Raw genomic sequence first — 24,497 nt, 5'->3', positions numbered from 1 at the left:
TCCTAACAGTAATTTTCTACAGTAGTACAACTTAACAGTCATTTACTACAGTAGTACTACTTAACAGTCATTCACTACAGGAGTACTACTAACAGTCATTTACTACAGTGGTACTACTTAACAGTCTTTTACTACAGTAGTACTACTTAACAGTCCTTTACTACAGTAGTACTGCTAAACAGTCATTTACTACAGTCGTACTACTAACAGTCATTTTCTACAGTAGTACTACTTAACAGTCATTTCCTACAGTAGTATTAACAGTCAAGTAGTACTACTAACAGTCATTTACTACTGTAGTACATACAGTCATTGACTACAGTAGTTCTCCTAACAGTAATTTTCTACAGCAGTACAACTTAACAGTCATTTACTAAAGTAGTACTACTTAACAGTCATTTACTACAGGAGTACTACTAACAGTCATTTACTACAGTGGTACTACTTAACAGTCATTTACTACAGTAGTACTACTTAAAAGTCATTTACTACAGTAGTACTGCGTAACAGTCATTTACTACCGTAGTACTACTAACAGTCATTTACTACACTAGTACTACTAACAGTCATTTACTACAGTAGTACTACTAACAGCCATTTACTGCAGTTGCACTACTTAACAATCATTTACTACAGTAGTACGAACAGTCATTTTCTACAGTAGCAGTACTTAACAGTCATTTACTACAGTAGTATTACTTAACAGTCATTTACTACAGTAGTACAACTTAACAGTCATTTACTACAGTAGTACTGCGTAACAGTCATTTATTACAGTAGTACTACTTACAGTCGTTTACTACAGTAGTACTTACAGTCATTTACTACCGTAGTACTACTAACAGTCATTTACTACAGTAGTACTACTAACAGCCATTTACTACAGTTGCACTACTTAACAGTCATTTACTACAGTAGTACTTACAGTCATTTACTACAGTAGTACTAACAGTCATTTTCTACAGTAGCAGTACTTAACAGTCATTTACTACAGTAGTATTACTTAACAGTCATTTACTACAGTAGTACAACTTAACAGTCATTTACTACAGTAGTACTACTAACAGTCATTTACTACAGTAGTACTACTTAACAGTCATTTACTACAGTAGTATTAATTAACAGTCATTTACTACAGTAGTACAACTTAACAGTCATTTACTACAGTAGTACTTACAGTCATTTACTACAGTAGCACTAACAGTCATTTTCAATAGTAGTACTACTTAACAGGCATTTACTACAGTAGTACTTCTTAACAGTCATTTACTACAGTTGTACTCCTTAACAGTCATTTACTACACTAGTACTACTTAAATGTCATTTACTACAGTAGTACTACTAACAGTCATTTACTAGAGTAGTATTACTTAACAGTCATTTACTACAGTAGTACTACTAACAGTCATTGACTACAGTAGTACTACTAACAGTCATTTACTAGAGTAGTATTACTTAACAGTCATTTACTACAGTAGTACTACTAACAGTCATTGACTACAGTAGTACTACTAAGAGTCATTTACTACAGTAGTACTACTTAAGTCATTTACTACAGTAGTACTACTTAACAGTCATTTACTACAGTAGTACTACTAACAGACATTTACTACAGCAGTACTACTAACAGCCATTTTCTACAGTAGCACTACTTAACAGTCATTTACTACAGTAGTACTACTCACAGTCGTTTACTACAGTAGGACTAACAGTCATTTACTACAGTAATACAACTTAACAGTCATTTACTACAGTAGTACTACTTAACAGTCATTTAATACAGTAGTACTTAGTCAATTATTACAGTAGTACTACTTAACAGTCATTTTCTACAGTAGTACTACTAACAGTCATACTACAGTTATAATACTTAACAGTCATTTACTACAATAGTACTTCTTAACAGTCATTTACTACAGTTGTACTCCTTAACAGTCATTTACTACACTAGTACTACTTAACATTCATTTACTACAGTAGTACTATTAACAGTCCTTTACTACAGTAGTACTGCTAAACAGTCATTTACTACAGTAGTACTACTAACAGTCATTTTCTACAGTAGTACTACTTAACATTCATTTCCTACAGTAGTACTAACAGTCAAGTAGTACTACTAACAGTCATTTACTACTGTAGTACAAACAGTCATTGACTACAGTAGTACTACTAACAGACATTTACTACAGTAGTACTACTTAACAGTCATTTACTACAGTAGTACTGCGTAACAGTCATTTACAACCGTAGTACTACTAACAGTCATTTACTACAGTAGTACTACTAACAGCCATTTCCTGCAGTTGCACTACTTAACAATCATTTACTACAGTAGTACGAACAGTCATTTTCTACAGTAGCAGTACTTAACAGTCATTTACTACAGTAGTATTACTTAACAGTCATTTACTACAGTAGTACAACTTAACAGTCATTTACTACAGTAGTCCTACTTAACAGTCATTTAATACAGTATCACTTACAGTCATTTACTACAGTAGTACTAACAGTCATTTTCTACAGTAGCACAACCTAACAGTCATTTATTACAGTAGTACTACGAACAGTCATTTACTACAGTAGTACTACTTAACAGTCATTTACTACAGTAGTACTTCTTAACAGTCATTTACTACAGTTGTACTCTTTAACAGTCATTTACTACACTAGTACTACTTAAAGGTCATTGACTACAGTAGTACTATTAACAGTCATTTACTACAAGAGTACTACTAACAGACATTTACTAAAGCAGTACTACTAACAACCATTTTCTACAGTAGTACTACTTAACAGTCATTTACTACAGTAGTACTACTTAACAGTAATTTAATACAGTAGTACTTAGTCATTTACTACAGTAGTACTAACAGTCATTTTCTACAGTAGCACAACCAAACAGTCAATTATTACAGTAGTACTACTTAACAGTCATTTTCTACAGTAGTACTACTAACAGTCATACTACAGTTATAATACTTAACAGTCATTTACTACAGTAGTACTTCTTAACAGTCATTTACTACAGTTGTACTCCTTAGCAGTCATTTACTACACTAGTACTACTTAACAGTCATTTACTACAGTAGTACTACTAACAGTCATTTACTACAGTAGTACTATTTAACAGTCATTTACTACAGTAGCACCTCTTAACAGTCATTGACTACAGTAGTACTACTAGGAGTCATTTACTACAGTAGTACTACTTAACACTCATTTACTACAGTAGTACTACTTAACAGTCATTTTCTACAGTAGTACTACTTAACAGTCTTTTTCTACAGTAGTACTACTTAAGGGTCATTTACTACAGTAGTACTACTTAACAGACATTTACTAAAGTTGTACTCCTTAACAGTCATTTACTACAGTAGTACTACTAACAGTCATTTATTACAGTATTTCTACATAACAGTTACTTACTACAGTGGTACTACTAACAGTCATTTACTAAAGTAGTACTACTTAACATTCATTGACTACAGCAGTACTACTTTACAGGCAATTTACTACAGTAGTATTACTTCACAGTCATTTACTACAGTAGTACTACTTAACAGTCATTTACTACAGTAGTACTACTAACAGTCATTTACTACAGTAGTACTACTTAACAGTCATTTACTACAATAGTACTACTTAACAGTCATTTACTACAGTAGTACTACTTAACAGTCATTTACTACAGTAGTACTACTAACAGTCATTTACTACAGTAGTACTACTAACAGTCATTTACTACAGTAGTACTACTTAACAGTCATTTACTACAGTAGTACTACTTAACGGTCATTTACTACAGTAGTACTACTCAACAGACATTTACTAAAGTTGTACTCCTTAACAGTCATTTACAACAGTAGTACTACTAACAGTCATTTATTACAGTATTTCTACATAACAGTTACTTACTACAGTAGTACATTTTAACAGTCATTTACTACAGTAGTACTACTTAACAGTCATTTAATACAGTAGTACTTACAGTCATTTACTACAGTAGTACTAACAGTCATTTTCTACAGTAGCACAACCTAACAGTCATTTATTACAGTAGTACTACGAACAGTCATTTACTACAGCAGTACTACTTTACATTCATTTACTACAGTATTTCTCCTAACAGTAATTTTCTACAGTAGTACAACTTAACAGTCATTTACTACAGTAGTACTACTTAACAGTCATTTACTACAGGAGTACTACTAACAGTCATTTACTACAGTGGTACTACTTAACAGTCTTTTACTACAGTAGTACTACTTAACAGTACTTTACAACAGTAGTACTGCTAAACAGTCATTTACTACAGTCGTACTACTAACAGTCATTTTCTACAGTAGTACGACTTAACAGTCATTTACTACAGTAGTACTAACAGTCAAGTAGTACTACTAACAGTCATTTACTACTGTAGTACAAACAGTCATTGACTACAGTAGTACTATTAACAGTCTTTTACTACAGTAGTACTACTAACAGACATTTACTACAGTAGTACTACTAACAGTCATTTACTACAGTAGTACTACTTAACAGTCATTTACTACAGTAGTACTACTAACAGTCATTTATTACAGTAGTACGACTTAACAGTCATTTACTACAGTAGTACTACTGACAGTCATTTAGTACAGTAGTACTACTAACAGTCATTTACTACAGTAGTACTACTAACAGTCATTTACTACAGTAGTACTACTAACAGTCATTTACTATAGTAGTACTACTAACAGTCATTTACTACAGTAGTACTACTAACAGTCATTTACTACAGTAGTACTACAAATAGTCATTTACTACAGTAGTACTACTAACAGTCATTTAGTACAGTAATACTACTAACAGTAATTTACTACAGTAGTACTACTAACAGCCATTTACTGCAGTTGCACTACTTAATCATTTACTACAGTAGTACGAACAGTCATTTTCTACAGTAGCAGTACTTAACAGTCATTTACTACAGTAGTATTACTTAACAGTCATTTACTACAGTAGTACAACTTAACAGTCATTTACTACAGTAGTACTGCGTAACAGTCATTTATTACAGTAGTACTACTTACAGTCGTTTACTACAGTAGTACTTACAGTCATTTACTACCGTAGTACTACTAACAGTCATTTACTACAGTAGTACTATTTAACAGTCATTTACTACAGTAGCACCTCTTAACAGTCATTTACTACAGTAGTACTACTAGGAGTCATTTACTACAGTAGTACTACTTAACACTCATTTACTACAGTAGTACTACTTAACAGTCATTTTCTACAGTAGTACTACTTAACAGTCTTTTTCTACAGTGGTACTACTTAAGGGTCATTTACTACAGTAGTACTACTTAACAGACATTTACTAAAGTTGTACTCCTTAACAGTCATTTACTACAGTAGTACTACTAACAGTCATTTATTACAGTATTTCTACATAACAGTTACTTACTACAGTGGTACTACTAACAGTCATTTACTAAAGTAGTACTACTTAACATTCATTGACTACAGCAGTACTACTTTACAGTCAATTTACTACAGTAGTATTACTTCACAGTCATTTACTACAGTAGTACAACTTAACAGTCATTTACTACAGTAGTACTACTTAACAGTCATTTACTACAGTAGTACTTCTTAACAGTCATTTACTACAGTTGTACTCTTTAACAGTCATTTACTACACTAGTACTACTTAAAGGTCATTGATTACAGTAGTACTATTAACAGTCATTTACTACAGGAGTACTACTAACAGACATTTACTACAGTAGTACTAACAGTCATTTACTACCGTAGTACTACTAACAGTCATTTACTACAGTAGTACTACTAACAGCCATTTACTACAGTAGTACTTCTTAACAGTCATTTACTACAGTTGTACTCTTTAACAGTCATTTACTACACTAGTACTACTTAAAGGTCATTGACTACAGTAGTACTATTAACAGTCATTTACTACAGGAGTACTACTAACAGACATTTACTACAGTAGTACTACTAACAGTCATTTACTACAGTAGTACTACTAACAGCCATTTACTGCAGTTGCACTTCTTAACAATCATTTACTACAGTAGTACGAACAGTCATTTTCTACAGTAGCAGTACTTAACAGTCATTTACTACAGTAGTATTACTTAACAGTCATTTACTACAGTAGTACTACTAACAGTAATTTACTACAGTAGTACAACTTAACAGTCATTTACTACAGTAGTACAACTTAACAGTCATTTACTACAGTAGTACACCTTAACAGTCATTTACTACAGTAGTACTACTTAACAGTCATTTAATACAGTAGTACTTACAGTCATTTACTACAGTAGTACTAACAGACATTTTCTACAGTAGCACACCCTAACAGTCATTTATTACAGTAGTACTACTTAACAGGCATTTACTACAGTAGTACTACTAACAGTCATTTACTACAGTAGTACTACTAACAGACATTTACTACAGCAGTACTACTAACAGCCATTTTCTACAGTAGTACTGCTTAACAGTCATTTACTACAGTAGTACGACTTAACAGTCATTTACTACAGTAGTACTACTTAACAGTCATTTCATACAGTAGTACTTACAGTCATTTACTACAGTAGTACTACTTAACAGTCATTTAATACAGTAGTACTTACAGTCATTTACTACAGTAGTACTAACAGTTATTTTCTACAGTAGCAGTACTTAACAGTCATTTACTACAGTAGTATTACTTAACAGTCATTTACTACAGTAGTACTACTAAGTCATTTATTACAGTAGTACTACTTAACAGTCTTTTACTACAGTAGTACTACTTAACAGTCATTTACTACAGTAGTACTACTAACAGTCATTTACTACAGTAGTACTACTTAACAGTCATTTACTACAGTAGTACTACTAACAGTCATTTACTACAGTAGTACTACTAACAGTCATTTACTACAGTAGTACTCCTTAACAGTCATTTATTACAGTAGTACTACTTAACAGTCATTTACTACAGTAGTACTACTGACAGTCATTTACTACAGTAGTACTACTTAACAGTCATTTACTACAGTGGTACTACTTAACAGTCATTTACTACAGCAATACTACTAACAGTCATTTACTACGGTAGTACTACTTAACAGTCATTTACTACAGTAGTACTACTTAACAGTCATTTACTACAGCAATACTACTAACAGTCATTTACTACAGTAGTACTACTTAACAGTCATTTACTACAGTAGTACTACTAACAGTCATTTACTACAGTAGTACTACTTAACAGTCATTTACTACAATAGTACTACTTAACAGTCATTTACTACAGTAGTACTACTTAACAGTCATTTACTACAGTAGTACTACTAACAGTCATTTACTACAGTAGTACTACTAACAGTCATTTACTACAGTAGTACTACTTAACAGTCATTTACTACAGTAGTACTACTTAACGGTCATTTACTACAGTAGTACTACTCAACAGACATTTACTAAAGTTGTACTCCTTAACAGTCATTTACAACAGTAGTACTACTAACAGTCATTTATTACAGTATTTCTACATAACAGTTACTTACTACAGTAGTACATTTTAACAGTCATTTACTACAGTAGTACTACTTAACAGTCATTTAATACAGTAGTACTTACAGTCATTTACTACAGTAGTACTAACAGTCATTTTCTACAGTAGCACAACCTAACAGTCATTTATTACAGTAGTACTACGAACAGTCATTTACTACAGCAGTACTACTTTACATTCATTTACTACAGTATTTCTCCTAACAGTAATTTTCTACAGTAGTACAACTTAACAGTCATTTACTACAGTAGTACTACTTAACAGTCATTTACTACAGGAGTACTACTAACAGTCATTTACTACAGTGGTACTACTTAACAGTCTTTTACTACAGTAGTACTACTTAACAGTACTTTACTACAGTAGTACTGCTAAACAGTCATTTACTACAGTCGTACTACTAACAGTCATTTTCTACAGTAGTACGACTTAACAGTCATTTACTACAGTAGTACTAACAGTCAAGTAGTACTACTAACAGTCATTTACTACTGTAGTACAAACAGTCATTGACTACAGTAGTACTATTAACAGTCTTTTACTACAGTAGTACTACTAACAGACATTTACTACAGTAGTACTACTAACAGTCATTTACTACAGTAGTACTACTTAACAGTCATTTACTACAGTAGTACTACTAACAGTCATTTATTACAGTAGTACGACTTAACAGTCATTTACTACAGTAGTACTACTGACAGTCATTTAGTACAGTAGTACTACTAACAGTCATTTACTACAGTAGTACTACTAACAGTCATTTACTACAGTAGTACTACTAACAGTCATTTACTATAGTAGTACTACTAACAGTCATTTACTACAGTAGTACTACTAACAGTCATTTACTACAGTAGTACTACAAATAGTCATTTACTACAGTAGTACTACTAACAGTCATTTAGTACAGTAATACTACTAACAGTAATTTACTACAGTAGTACTACTAACAGCCACTTACTGCAGTTGCACTACTTAACAATCATTTACTACAGTAGTACGAACAGTCATTTTCTACAGTAGCAGTACTTAACAGTCATTTACTACAGTAGTATTACTTAACAGTCATTTACTACAGTAGTACAACTTAACAGTCATTTACTACAGTAGTACTGCGTAACAGTCATTTATTACAGTAGTACTACTTACAGTCGTTTACTACAGTAGTACTTACAGTCATTTACTACCGTAGTACTACTAACAGTCATTTACTACAGTAGTACTATTTAACAGTCATTTACTACAGTAGCACCTCTTAACAGTCATTTACTACAGTAGTACTACTAGGAGTCATTTACTACAGTAGTACTACTTAACACTCATTTACTACAGTAGTACTACTTAACAGTCATTTTCTACAGTAGTACTACTTAACAGTCTTTTTCTACAGTGGTACTACTTAAGGGTCATTTACTACAGTAGTACTACTTAACAGACATTTACTAAAGTTGTACTCCTTAACAGTCATTTACTACAGTAGTACTACTAACAGTCATTTATTACAGTATTTCTACATAACAGTTACTTACTACAGTGGTACTACTAACAGTCATTTACTAAAGTAGTACTACTTAACATTCATTGACTACAGCAGTACTACTTTACAGTCAATTTACTACAGTAGTATTACTTCACAGTCATTTACTACAGTAGTACAACTTAACAGTCATTTACTACAGTAGTACTACTTAACAGTCATTTACTACAGTAGTACTTCTTAACAGTCATTTACTACAGTTGTACTCTTTAACAGTCATTTACTACACTAGTACTACTTAAAGGTCATTGATTACAGTAGTACTATTAACAGTCATTTACTACAGGAGTACTACTAACAGACATTTACTACAGTAGTACTAACAGTCATTTACTACCGTAGTACTACTAACAGTCATTTACTACAGTAGTACTACTAACAGCCATTTACTGCAGTTGCACTTGTTAACAATCATTTACTACAGTAGTACAAACAGTCATTTTCTACAGTAGCAGTACTTAACAGTCATTTACTACAGTAGTATTACTTAACAGTCATTTACTACAGTAGTACAACTTAACAGTCATTTATTACAGTAGTACGACTTAACAGTCATTTACTACAGTAGTACTACTGACAGTCATTTAGTACAGTAGTACTACTAACAGTCATTTACTACAGTAGTACTACTAACAGTCATTTACTACAGTAGTACTACTAACAGTCATTTACTATAGTAGTACTACTAACAGTCATTTACTACAGTAGTACTACTAACAGTCATTTACTACAGTAGTACTACAAATAGTCATTTACTACAGTAGTACTACTAACAGTCATTTAGTACAGTAATACTACTAACAGTAATTTACTACAGTAGTACTACTAACAGCCACTTACTGCAGTTGCACTACTTAACAATCATTTACTACAGTAGTACGAACAGTCATTTTCTACAGTAGCAGTACTTAACAGTCATTTACTACAGTAGTATTACTTAACAGTCATTTACTACAGTAGTACAACTTAACAGTCATTTACTACAGTAGTACTGCGTAACAGTCATTTATTACAGTAGTACTACTTACAGTCGTTTACTACAGTAGTACTTACAGTCATTTACTACCGTAGTACTACTAACAGTCATTTACTACAGTAGTACTATTTAACAGTCATTTACTACAGTAGCACCTCTTAACAGTCATTTACTACAGTAGTACTACTAGGAGTCATTTACTACAGTAGTACTACTTAACACTCATTTACTACAGTAGTACTACTTAACAGTCATTTTCTACAGTAGTACTACTTAACAGTCTTTTTCTACAGTGGTACTACTTAAGGGTCATTTACTACAGTAGTACTACTTAACAGACATTTACTAAAGTTGTACTCCTTAACAGTCATTTACTACAGTAGTACTACTAACAGTCATTTATTACAGTATTTCTACATAACAGTTACTTACTACAGTGGTACTACTAACAGTCATTTACTAAAGTAGTACTACTTAACATTCATTGACTACAGCAGTACTACTTTACAGTCAATTTACTACAGTAGTATTACTTCACAGTCATTTACTACAGTAGTACAACTTAACAGTCATTTACTACAGTAGTACTACTTAACAGTCATTTACTACAGTAGTACTTCTTAACAGTCATTTACTACAGTTGTACTCTTTAACAGTCATTTACTACACTAGTACTACTTAAAGGTCATTGATTACAGTAGTACTATTAACAGTCATTTACTACAGGAGTACTACTAACAGACATTTACTACAGTAGTACTAACAGTCATTTACTACCGTAGTACTACTAACAGTCATTTACTACAGTAGTACTACTAACAGCCATTTACTGCAGTTGCACTTGTTAACAATCATTTACTACAGTAGTACAAACAGTCATTTTCTACAGTAGCAGTACTTAACAGTCATTTACTACAGTAGTATTACTTAACAGTCATTTACTACAGTAGTACTACTAACAGTAATTTACTACAGTAGTACAACTTAACAGTCATTTACTACAGTAGTACAACTTAACAGTCATTTACTACAGTAGTACACCTTAACAGTCATTTACTACAGTAGTACTACTTAACAGTCATTTAATACAGTAGTACTTACAGTCATTTACTACAGTAGTACTAACAGACATTTTCTACAGTAGCACACCCTAACAGTCATTTATTACAGTAGTACTACTTAACAGGCATTTACTACAGTAGTACTACTAACAGTCATTTACTACAGTAGTACTACTAACAGACATTTACTACAGCAGTACTACTAACAGCCATTTTCTACAGTAGTACTGCTTAACAGTCATTTACTACAGTAGTACGACTTAACAGTCATTTACTACAGTAGTACTACTTAACAGTCATTTCATACAGTAGTACTTACAGTCATTTACTACAGTAGTACTACTTAACAGTCATTTAATACAGTAGTACTTACAGTCATTTACTACAGTAGTACTAACAGTTATTTTCTACAGTAGCAGTACTTAACAGTCATTTACTACAGTAGTATTACTTAACAGTCATTTACTACAGTAGTACTACTAACAGTCATTTATTACAGTAGTACTACTTAACAGTCTTTTACTACAGTAGTACTACTTAACGGTCATTTACTACAGTAGTACTACTAACAGTCATTTACTACAGTAGTACTACTAACAGTCATTTACTACAGTAGTACTACTAACAGTCATTTACTACAGTAGTACTCCTTAACAGTCATTTATTACAGTAGTACTACTTAACAGTCATTTACTACAGTAGTACTACTGACAGTCATTGACTACAGTAGTACTACTTAACAGTCATTTACTACAGTGGTACTACTTAACAGTCATTTACTACAGCAATACTACTAACAGTCATTTACTACGGTAGTACTACTTAACAGTCAGTTACTACAGTAGTACTACTTAACAGTCATTTACTACAGCAATACTACTAACAGTCATTTACTTCAGTAGTACTACTTAACAGTCATTTACTACAGTAGTACTACTAACAGTCATTTACTACAGTAGTACTAATTAACAGTCATTTACTACAATAGTACTACTTAACAGTCATTTACTACAGTAGTACTACTTAACAGTCATTTACTACAGTAGTACTACTAACAGTCATTTACTACAGTAGTACTACTAACAGTCATTTACTACAGTAGTACTACTTAACAGTCATTTACTACAGTAGTACTACTTAACGGTCATTTACTACAGTAGTACTACTCAACAGACATTTACTAAAGTTGTACTCCTTAACAGTCATTTACAACAGTAGTACTACTAACAGTCATTTATTACAGTATTTCTACATAACAGTTACTTACTACAGTAGTACATTTTAACAGTCATTTACTACAGTAGTACTACTTAACAGTCATTTAATACAGTAGTACTTACAGTCATTTACTACAGTAGTACTAACAGTCATTTTCTACAGTAGCACAACCTAACAGTCATTTATTACAGTAGTACTACGAACAGTCATTTACTACAGCAGTACTACTTTACATTCATTTACTACAGTAGTTCTCCTAACAGTAATTTTCTACAGTAGTACAACTTAACAGTCATTTACTACAGTAGTACTACTTAACAGTCATTTACTACAGGAGTACTACTAACAGTCATTTACTACAGTGGTACTACTTAACAGTCTTTTACTACAGTAGTACTACTTAACAGTACTTTACTACAGTAGTACTGCTAAACAGTCATTTACTACAGTCGTACTACTAACAGTCATTTTCTACAGTAGTACGACTTAACAGTCATTTACTACAGTAGTACTAACAGTCAAGTAGTACTACTAACAGTCATTTACTACTGTAGTACAAACAGTCATTGACTACAGTAGTACTATTAACAGTCTTTTACTACAGTAGTACTACTAACAGACATTTACTACAGTAGTACTACTAACAGTCATTTACTACAGTAGTACTACTTAACAGTCATTTACTACAGTAGTACTACTAACAGTCATTTAGTACAGTAGTACTACTAACAGTCATTTACTACAGTAGTACTACTAACAGTCATTTACTACAGTAGTACTACTTAACAGTCATTTACTACAGTAGTACTACTAACAGTCATTTACTACAGTAGTACTACTAACAGTCATTTACCACAGTAGTACTACTAACAGTCATTTACTACAGTAGTACTACTTAACAGTCATTTACTAAAGTAGTACTACTAACAGTCGTTTACTACAGTAGTACCACTAACAGTCATTTACTACAGTAGTACCCCTTAACAGTCATTTATTACAGTAGTACGACTTAACAGTCATTTACTACAGTAGTACTACTGACAGTCATTTAGTACAGTAGTACTACTAACAGTCATTTACTACAGTAGTACTACTAACAGTCATTTACTACAGTAGTACTACTAACAGTCATTTACTATAGTAGTACTACTAACAGTCATTTACTACAGTAGTACTACTAACAGTCATTTACTACAGTAGTACTACAAATAGTCATTTACTACAGTAGTACTACTAACAGTCATTTAGTACAGTAGTACTACTAACAGTAATTTACTACAGTAGTACTACTAACAGCCATTTACTGCAGTTGCACTACTTAACAATCATTTACTACAGTAGTACGAACAGTCATTTTCTACAGTAGCAGTACTTAACAGTCATTTACTACAGTAGTATTACTTAACCGTCATTTACTACAGTAGTACAACTTAACAGTCATTTACTACAGTAGTACTGCGTAACAGTCATTTATTACAGTAGTACTACTTACAGTCGTTTACTACAGTAGTACTTACAGTCATTTACTACCGTAGTACTACTAACAGTCATTTACTACAGTAGTACTACTAACAGCCATTTACTACAGTTGCACTACTTAACAGTCATTTACTACAGTAGTACTTACAGTCATTTACTACAGTAGTACTAACAGTCATTTTCTACAGTAGCAGTACTTAACAGTCATTTACTACAGTAGTATTACTTAACAGTCATTTACTACAGTAGTACAACTTAACAGTCATTTACTACAGTAGTACTACTAACAGTCATTTACTACAGTAGTACTACTTAACAGTCATTTACTACAGTAGTATTACTTAACAGTCATTTACTACAGTAGTACAACTTAACAGTCATTTACTACAGTAGTACTTACAGTCATTTACTACAGTAGCACTAACAGTCATTTTCAACAGTAGTACTACTTAACAGGCATTTACTACAGTAGTACTTCTTAACAGTCATTTACTACAGTTGTACTGCTTAACAGTCATTTACTACACTAGTACTACTTAAATGTCATTTACTACAGTAGTACTACTAACAGTCATTTACTAGAGTAGTATTACTTAACAGTCATTTACTACAGTAGTACTACTAACAGTCATTGACTACAGTAGTACTACTAAGAGTCATTTACTATAGTAGTACTCCTTAACAGTCATTTACTACACTAGTACTACTTAAATGTCATTTACTACAGTAGTACAACTAACAGTCATTTACTAGAGTAGTATTACTTAACAGTCATTTACTACAGTAGTACTACTAACAGTCATTGACTAAAGTAGTACTACTAAGAGTCATTTACTACAGTAGTACTACTAAAGTCATTTACTACAGTAGTACTACTTAACCGTCATTTACTACAGTAGTACTACTAACAGACATTTACTACAGCAGTACTACTAACAGCCATTTTCTACAGTAGCACTATTTAACAGTCATTTACTACAGTAGTACTACTCACAGTCGTTTACTACAGTAGGACTAACAGTCATTTACTACAGTAATACAACTTAACAGTCATTTACTACAGTAGTACTACTTAACAGTCATTTAATACAGTAGTACTTAGTCAATTATTACAGTAGTACTACTTAACAGTCATTTTCTACAGTAGTACTACTAACAGTCATACTACAGTTATAATACTTAACAGTCATTTACTACAATAGTACTTCTTAACAGTCATTTACTACAGTTGTACTCCTTAACAGTCATTTACTACACTAGTACTACTTAACATTCATTTACTACAGTAGTACTACTAACAGTCCTTTACTACAGTAGTACTGCTAAACAGTCATTTACTACAGTAGTACTACTAACAGTCATTTTCTACAGTAGTACTACTTAACATTCATTTCCTACAGTAGTACTAACAGTCAAGTAGTACTACTAACAGTCATTTACTACTGTAGTACAAACAGTCATTGACTACAGTAGTACCACTAACAGTCATTTACTACAGTAGTACCCCTTAACAGTCATTTATTACAGTAGTACTACTTAACAGTCATTTACTACAGTAGTACTGCGTAACAGTCATTTACTACCGTAGAACTACTAACAGTCATTTACTACAGTAGTACTACTAACAGCCATTTCCTGCAGTTGCACTACTTAACAATCATTTACTACAGTAGTACGAACAGTCATTTTCTACAGTAGCAGTACTTAACAGTCATTTACTACAGTAGTATTACTTAACAGTCATTTACTACAGTAGTACAACTTAACAGTCATTTACTACAGTAGTACTACTTAACAGTCATTTAATACAGTATCACTTACAGTCATTTACTACAGTAGTACTAACAGTCATTTTCTACAGTAGCACAACCTAACAGTCATTTATTACAGTAGTACTACGAACAGTCATTTACTACAGTAGTACTACTTAACAGTCATTTACTACAGTAGTACTTCTTAACAGTCATTTACTACAGTTGTACTCTTTAACAGTCATTTACTACACTAGTACTACTTAAAGGTCATTGACTACAGTAGTACTATTAACAGTCATTTACTACAGGAGTACTACTAACAGACATTTACTAAAGCAGTACTACTAACAGCCATTTTCTACAGTAGTACTACTTAACAGTCATTTACTACAGTATTACTACTTAACAGTCATTTAATACAGTAGTACTTAGTCATTTACTACAGTAGTACTAACAGTCATTTTCTACAGTAGCACAACCAAACAGTCAATTATTACAGTAGTACTACTTAACAGTCATTTTCTACAGTAGTACTACTAACAGTCATACTAGAGTTATAATACTTAACAGTCATTTACTACAGTAGTACGTCTTAACAGTCATTTACTACCGTTGTACTCCTTAGCAGTCATTTACTACACTAGTACTACTTAACAGTCATTTACTACAGTAGTACTACTAACAGTCATTTACTACAGTAGTACTATTTAACAGTCATTTACTACAGTAGCACCTCTTAACAGTCATTGACTACAGTAGTACTACTAGGAGTCATTTACTACAGTAGTACTACTTAACACTCATTTACTACAGTAGTACTACTTAACAGTCATTTTCTACAGTAGTACTACTTAACAGTCTTTTTCTACAGTAGTACTACTTAACGGTCATTTACTACAGTAGTACTACTTAACAGACATTTACTAAAGTTGTACTCCTTAAAAGTCATTTACTACACTAGTACTACTAACAGTCATTTATTACAGTATTTCTACATAACAGTTACTTACTACAGTGGTACTACTAACAGTCATTTATTACAGTATTTCTACATAACAGTTACTTACTACAGTGGTACTACTAACAGTCATTTACTAAAGTAGTACTACTTAACATTCATTGACTACAGCAGTACTACTTTACAGTCAATTTACTACAGTAGTATTACTTAACAGTCATTTACTACAGTAGTACAACTTAACAGTCATTTACTACAGTAGTACTACTTAACAGTCATTTACTACAGTAGTACTTCTTAACAGTCATTTACTACAGTTGTACTCTTTAACAGTCATTTACTACAGTAGTACTGCGTAACAGTCATTTACTACAGTAGTACTACTAACAGTCATTTATTACAGTATTTCTACATAACAGTTACTTACTACAGTGGTACTACTAACAGTCATTTACTAAAGTAGTACTACTTAACATTCATTGACTACAGCAGTACTACTTTACAGTAAATTTACTACAGTAGTATTACTTAAAGGTCATTGACTACAGTAGTACTATTAACAGTCATTTACTACAGGAGTACTACTAACAGACATTTACTACAGCAGTACTACTAACAGCCATTTTCTACAGTAGTACTACTAACAGCCATTTACTATAGTAGTACAACTTAACAGTCATTTAATACAGTAGTACTTACAGTCATTTACTACAGTAGTACTAACAGACATTTTCTACAGTAGCACACCCTAACAGTCATTTATTACAGTAGTACTACTTAACAGGCATTTACTACAGTAGTACTACTAACAGTCATTTACTACAGTAGTACTACTAACAGACATTTACTACAGCAGTACTACTAACAGCCATTTTCTACAGTAGTACTGCTTAACAGTCATTTACTACAGTAGTACGACTTAACAGTCATTTACTACAGTAGTACTACTTAACAGTTATTTAATACAGTAGTACTTACAGTCATTTACTACAGTAGTACTACTTAACAGTCATTTAATACAGTAGTACTTACAGTCATTTACTACAGTAGTACTAACAGTCATTTTCTACAGTAGCAGTACTTAACAGTCATTTACTACAGTAGTATTACTTAACAGTCATTTACTACAGTAGTACTACTAACAGTCATTTATTACAGTAGTACTACTTAACAGTCTTTTACTACAGTAGTACTACTTAACGGTCATTTACTACAGTAGTACTACTAACAGTCATTTACTACAGTAGTACTACTTAACAGTCATTTACTACAGTAGTACTACTAACAGTCATTTACTACAGTAGTACTACTAACAGTCATTTACTACAGTAGTACTCCTTAACAGTCATTTATTACAGTAGTACTACTTAACAGTCATTTACTACAGTAGTACTACTGAGAGTCATTTACTACAGTAGTACTACTTAACAGTCATTTACTACAGTGGTACTACTTAACAGTCATTTACTACAGCAATACTACTAACAGTCATTTACTACGGTAGTACTACTTAACAGTCATTTACTACAGTAGTACTACTTAACAGTCATTTACTACAGCAACACTACTAACAGTCATTTACTACAGTAGTACTACTTAACAGTCATTTACTACAGTAGTACTACTAACAGTCATTTACTACAGTAGTACTACTTAACAGTCATTTACTACAATAGTACTACTTAACAGTCATTTACTACAGTAGTACTACTTAACAGTCATTTACTACAGTAGTACTACTAACAGTCATTTACTACAGTAGTACTACTAACAGTCATTTACTACAGTCGTACTACTTAACAGTCATTTACTACAGTAGTACTACTTAACGGTCATTTACTACAGTAGTACTACTCAACAGACATTTACTAAAGTTGTACTCCTTAACAGTCATTTACTACAGTAGTACTACTAACAGTCATTTATTACAGTATTTCTACATAACAGTTACTTACTACAGTAGTACATTTTAACAGTCATTTACTACAGTAGTACTACTTAACAGTCATTTAATACAGTAGTACTTACAGTCATTTACTACAGTAGTACTAACAGTCATTTTCTACAGTAGCACAACCTAACAGTCATTTATTACAGTGGTACTACGAACAGTCATTTACTACAGTAGTACTACTAACAGTCATTTAGTACAGTAGTACTACTAACAGTAATTTACTACAGTAGTACTGCTAAACAGTCATTTACTACAGTAGTACTACTAACAGTCATTTTCTACAGTAGTACTACTTAACAGTCATTTCTTACAGTAGTACTAACAGTCAAGTAGTACTACTAACTGTCATTTTCTACAGTAGTACTACTTAACAGTCATTTCCTACAGTAGTACTACTAACAGACATTTACTACAGCAGTACTACTAACAGCCATTTTCTACAGTAGCACTATTTAACAGTCATTTACTACAGTAGTACTACTCACAGTCGTTTACTACAGTAGGACTAACAGTCATTTACTACAGTAATACAACTTAACAGTCATTTACTACAGTAGTACTACTTAACAGTCATTTAATACAGTAGTACTTAGTCAATTATTACAGTAGTACTACTTAACAGTCATTTTCTACAGTAGTACTACTAACAGTCATACTACAGTTATAATACTTAACAGTCATTTACTACAATAGTACTTCTTAACAGTCATTTACTACAGTTGTACTCCTTAACAGTCATTTACTACACTAGTACTACTTAACATTCATTTACTACAGTAGTACTACTAACAGTCCTTTACTACAGTAGTACTGCTAAACAGTCATTTACTACAGTAGTACTACTAACAGTCATTTTCTACAGTAGTACTACTTAACATTCATTTCCTACAGTAGTACTAACAGTCAAGTAGTACTACTAACAGTCATTTACTACTGTAGTACAAACAGTCATTGACTACAGTAGTACCACTAACACTCATTTACTACAGTAGTACCCCTTAACAGTCATTTATTACAGTAGTACTACTTAACAGTCATTTACTACAGTAGTACTGCGTAACAGTCATTTACTACCGTAGAACTACTAACAGTCATTTACTACAGTAGTACTACTAACAGCCATTTCCTGCAGTTGCACTACTTAACAATCATTTACTACAGTAGTACGAACAGTCATTTTCTACAGTAGCAGTACTTAACAGTCATTTACTACAGTAGTATTACTTAACAGTCATTTACTACAGTAGTACAACTTAACAGTCATTTACTACAGTAGTACTACTTAACAGTCATTTAATACAGTATCACTTACAGTCATTTACTACAGTAGTACTAACAGTCATTTTCTACAGTAGTACTCCTTAACAGTCATTTATTACAGTAGTACTACTTAACAGTCATTTACTAAAGTAGTACTACTGAGAGTCATTTACTACAGTAGTACTACTTAACAGTCATTTACTACAGTAGTACTACTAACAGTCATTTTCTACAGTAGTACTTCTTAACAGTCATTTTCTACAGTAGTACTACTTAACAGTCATTTACTACAGCAATACTACTAACAGTCATTTACTACAGTAGAACTACTTAATAGTCATTTACTACAGTAGTACTACTAACAGTCATTTACTACAGTAATACTACTTAACAGTCATTTACTACAGTAGTACTACGTAACAGTCATTTACTACAGTAGTACTACTAACAGTCATTTACTACAGTAGTACTACTAACAGTCATTTACTACAGTAGTACTACCAACAGCCATTTACTACAGTAGTACTACTTAACGGTCATTTACTACAGTAGTACTACTCAACAGACATTCACTAAAGTTGTACTCCTTAACAGTCATTTACTACAGTAGTACTACTAACAGTCATTTATTACAGTATTTCTACATAACAGTTACTTACTACAGTAGTACAACTTAACAGTTATTTACTACAGTAGTACTACTTAACAGTCATTTAATACAGTAGTACTTACAGTCATTTACTACAGTAGTACTAACAGTCATTTTCTACAGTAGCACAACCTAACAGTCATTTATTACAGTAGTACTACGAACAGTCATTTACTACAGTCGTACTACTTAACAGTCATTTACTACAGCAATACTACTAACAGTCATTTACTACGGTAGTACCCCTTAACAGTCATTTATTACAGTAGTACTACTTAACAGTCATTTACTACAGTAGTACTACTGACAGTCATTTAGTACAGTAGTACTACTAACAGTCATTTACTACAGTAGTACTACTAACAGTCATTTACTACAGTAGTACAACTTAACAGTCATTTACTACAGTAGTACTACAAACAGTCATTTACTACAGTAGTACTACTAACAGTCATTTACTACAGTAGTACTACTGACAGTCATTTACTACAGTAGTACTGCTAAACAGTCATTTACTACAGTAGTACTACTAACAGTCATTTTCTACAGTAGTACTACTTAACAGTCCTTTACTACAGTAGTACTGCTAAACAGTCATTTACTACAGTAGTACTACTAACAGTCATTTTCTACAGTATTACTACTTAACAGTCATTTCCTACAGTAGTACTAAATGTCAAGCAGTACTACTAACAGTCATTTACTACTGTAGTACACACAGTCATTGACTACAGTAGTACTATTAACAGTCATTTACTACAGTAGTACTACTAAAAGACATTTACTACAGCAGTACTACTAACAGCCATTTTCTACAGTAGTACTATTTAACAGTCATTTACTACAGTAGTACTGCGTAACAGTCATTTACTACAGTACTACTACTTACAGTCGTTTACTACAGTAGTACTAACAGTCATTTACTACCGTAGTACTACTAACAGTCATTTACTACAGTAGTACTACTAACAGTCATTTACTACAGTAGTACTACTAACAGCCATTTACTGCAGTTGCACTACTTAACAATCATTTACTACAGTAGTACGAACAGTCATTTTCTACAGTAGCAGTACTTAACAGTCATTTACTACAGTAGTGTTACTTAATAGTCATTTACTACAGTAGTACAACTTAAAAGTCATTTACTACAGTAGTACAACTTAACAGTCATTTACTACAGTAGTACTACTTAACAGTCATTTAATACAGTAGTACTAACAGACATTTTATACAGTAGCACAACCTAACAGTCATTTATTACAGTAGTACTACGAACAGTCATTTACTACAGTAGTACTACTTAACAGTCATTTACTACAGTAGTACTTCTTAACAGTCATTTACTACAGTTGTGCTCCTTAACAGTCATTTACTACACTAGTACTACTTAAAGGTCATTGACTACAGTAGTACTATTAACAGTCATTTACTACAGTAGTACTACTAACAGACATTTACTACAGTAGTACTACTAACAGTCATTTACTACAGTAGTACTACTAACAGTCATTGACTACAGTAGTACTATTAACAGTCATTTACTACAGTAGTACTACTAACAGACATTTACTACAGTAGTACTACTAACAGTCATTTACTACAGTAGTACTACTTAACAGTCATTTACTACAGTAGTACTACTAACAGTCATTTACTACAGTAGTACTACTAACAGTCATTTACTACAGTAGTACTACTAACAGTCATTTACTACAGTAGTACTACTAACAGTCATTTACTACAGTAGTACTACTAACAGTCATTTAGTACAGTAGTACTACTAACAGTCATTTACTACAGTAGCACTACTAACAGTCATTTACTACAGTAGTACTACTTAACAGTCATTTACTACAGTAGTACTACTAACAGTCATTTACTACAGTAGTACTACTAACAGTCATTTACCACAGTAGTACTACTAACAGTCATTTACTACAGTAGTACTACTTAACAGTCATTTACTAAAGTAGTACTACTAACAGTCGTTTACTACAGTAGTACCACTAACAGTCATTTACTACAGTAGTACCCCTTAACAGTCATTTATTACAGTAGTACTACTTAACAGTCATTTACTACAGTAGTACTACTGACAGTCATTTAGTACAGTAGTACTACTAACAGTCATTTACTACAGTAGTACTACTAACAGTCATTTACTACAGTAGTACTACTGACAGTCATTTACTACAGTAGTACTGCTAAACAGTCATTTACTACAGTAGTACTACTAACAGTCATTTTCTACAGTAGTACTACTTAACAGTCCTTTACTACAGTAGTACTGCTAAACAGTCATTTACTACAGTAGTACTACTAACAGTCATTTTCTACAGTATTACTACTTAACAGTCATTTCTTACAGTAGTACTAACAGTAAAGTAGTACTACTAACAGTCATTTTCTACAGTAGTACTACTTAACAGTCATTTCCTACAGTAGTACTACTTAACAGTCATTTACTACAGCAATACTAATAACAGTCATTTACTACAGTAGTACTACTTAATAGTCATTTACTACAGTAGTACTACGAACAGTCATTTACTACAGTAATACTACTTAACAGTCATTTACTACAGTAGTACTACTTAACAGTAATTTACTACAGTGGTACTACTTAACAGTCATTTACTACAGCAGTACTACTAACAGTCATTTACTACGGTAGTACTTCTTAACAGTCATTTACTACAGTAGTACTACTTAACAGTCATTTACTACAGCAATACTAATAACAGTCATTTACTACAGTAGTACTACTTAATAGTCATTTACTACAGTAGTACTACGAACAGTCATTTACTACAGTAATACTACTTAACAGTCATTTACTACAGTAGTACTACTTAACAGTCATTTACTACAGTAGTACTACCAACAGTCATTTACTACAGTAGTACTACTAACAGTCATTTACTACAGTAGTACTACTAACAGCCATTTATTACAGTAGTACTACTTAACGGTCATTTACTACAGTAGTACTACTCAACAGACATTCACTAAAGTTGTACTCCTTAACAGTCATTTACTACAGTAGTACTACTAACAGTCATTTATTACAGTATTTCTACATAACAGTTACTTACTACAGTAGTACAACTTAACAGTTATTTACTACAGTAGTACTACTTAACAGTCATTTAATACAGTAGTACTTACAGTCATTTACTACAGTAGTACTAACAGTCATTTTCTACAGTAGCACAACCTAACAGTGATTTATTACAGTAGTACTACGAACAGTCATTTACTACAGCAGTACTACTTTACATTCATTTACTACAGTAGTTCTCCTAACATTAATTTTCTACAGTAGTACAACTTAACAGTCATTTACTACAGTAGTACTACTTAACAGTCATTTACTACAGGAGTACTACTAACAGTCATTTACTACAGTGGTACTACTTAACAGTCTTTTACTACAGTAGTACTACTTAACAGTACTTTACTACAGTAGTACTGCTAAACAGTCATTTACTACAGTCGTACTACTAACAGTCATTTTCGACAGTAGTACGACTTAACAGTCATTTACTACAGTAGTACTAACAGTCAAGTAGTACTACTAACAGTCATTTACTACTGTAGTACAAACAGTCATTGACTACAGTAGTACTATTAACAGTCTTTTACTACAGTAGTACTACTAACAGACATTTACTACAGTAGTACTACTAACAGTCATTTACTACAGTAGTACTACTAACAGTCATTGACTACAGTAGTACTATTAACAGTCATTTACTACAGTAGTACTACTAACAGACATTTACTACAGTAGTACTACTAACAGTCATTTACTACAGTAGTACTACTTAACAGTCATTTACTACAGTAGTACTACTAACAGTCATTTACTACAGTAGTACTACTAACAGTCATTTACTACAGTAGTACTACTAACAGTCATTTACTACAGTAGTACTACTAACAGTCATTTACTACAGTAGTACTACTAACAGTCATTTAGTACAGTAGTACTACTAACAGTCATTTACTACAGTAGCACTACTAACAGTCATTTACTACAGTAGTACTACTTAACAGTCAT

The sequence above is a fragment of the Telmatherina bonti genome (genome assembly GCF_933228915.1).
Source record: "Telmatherina bonti genome assembly, chromosome: 14".
Lineage (NCBI taxonomy): Eukaryota > Metazoa > Chordata > Actinopteri > Atheriniformes > Telmatherinidae > Telmatherina > Telmatherina bonti.
This window is presented reverse-complemented; position numbering follows the sequence as displayed.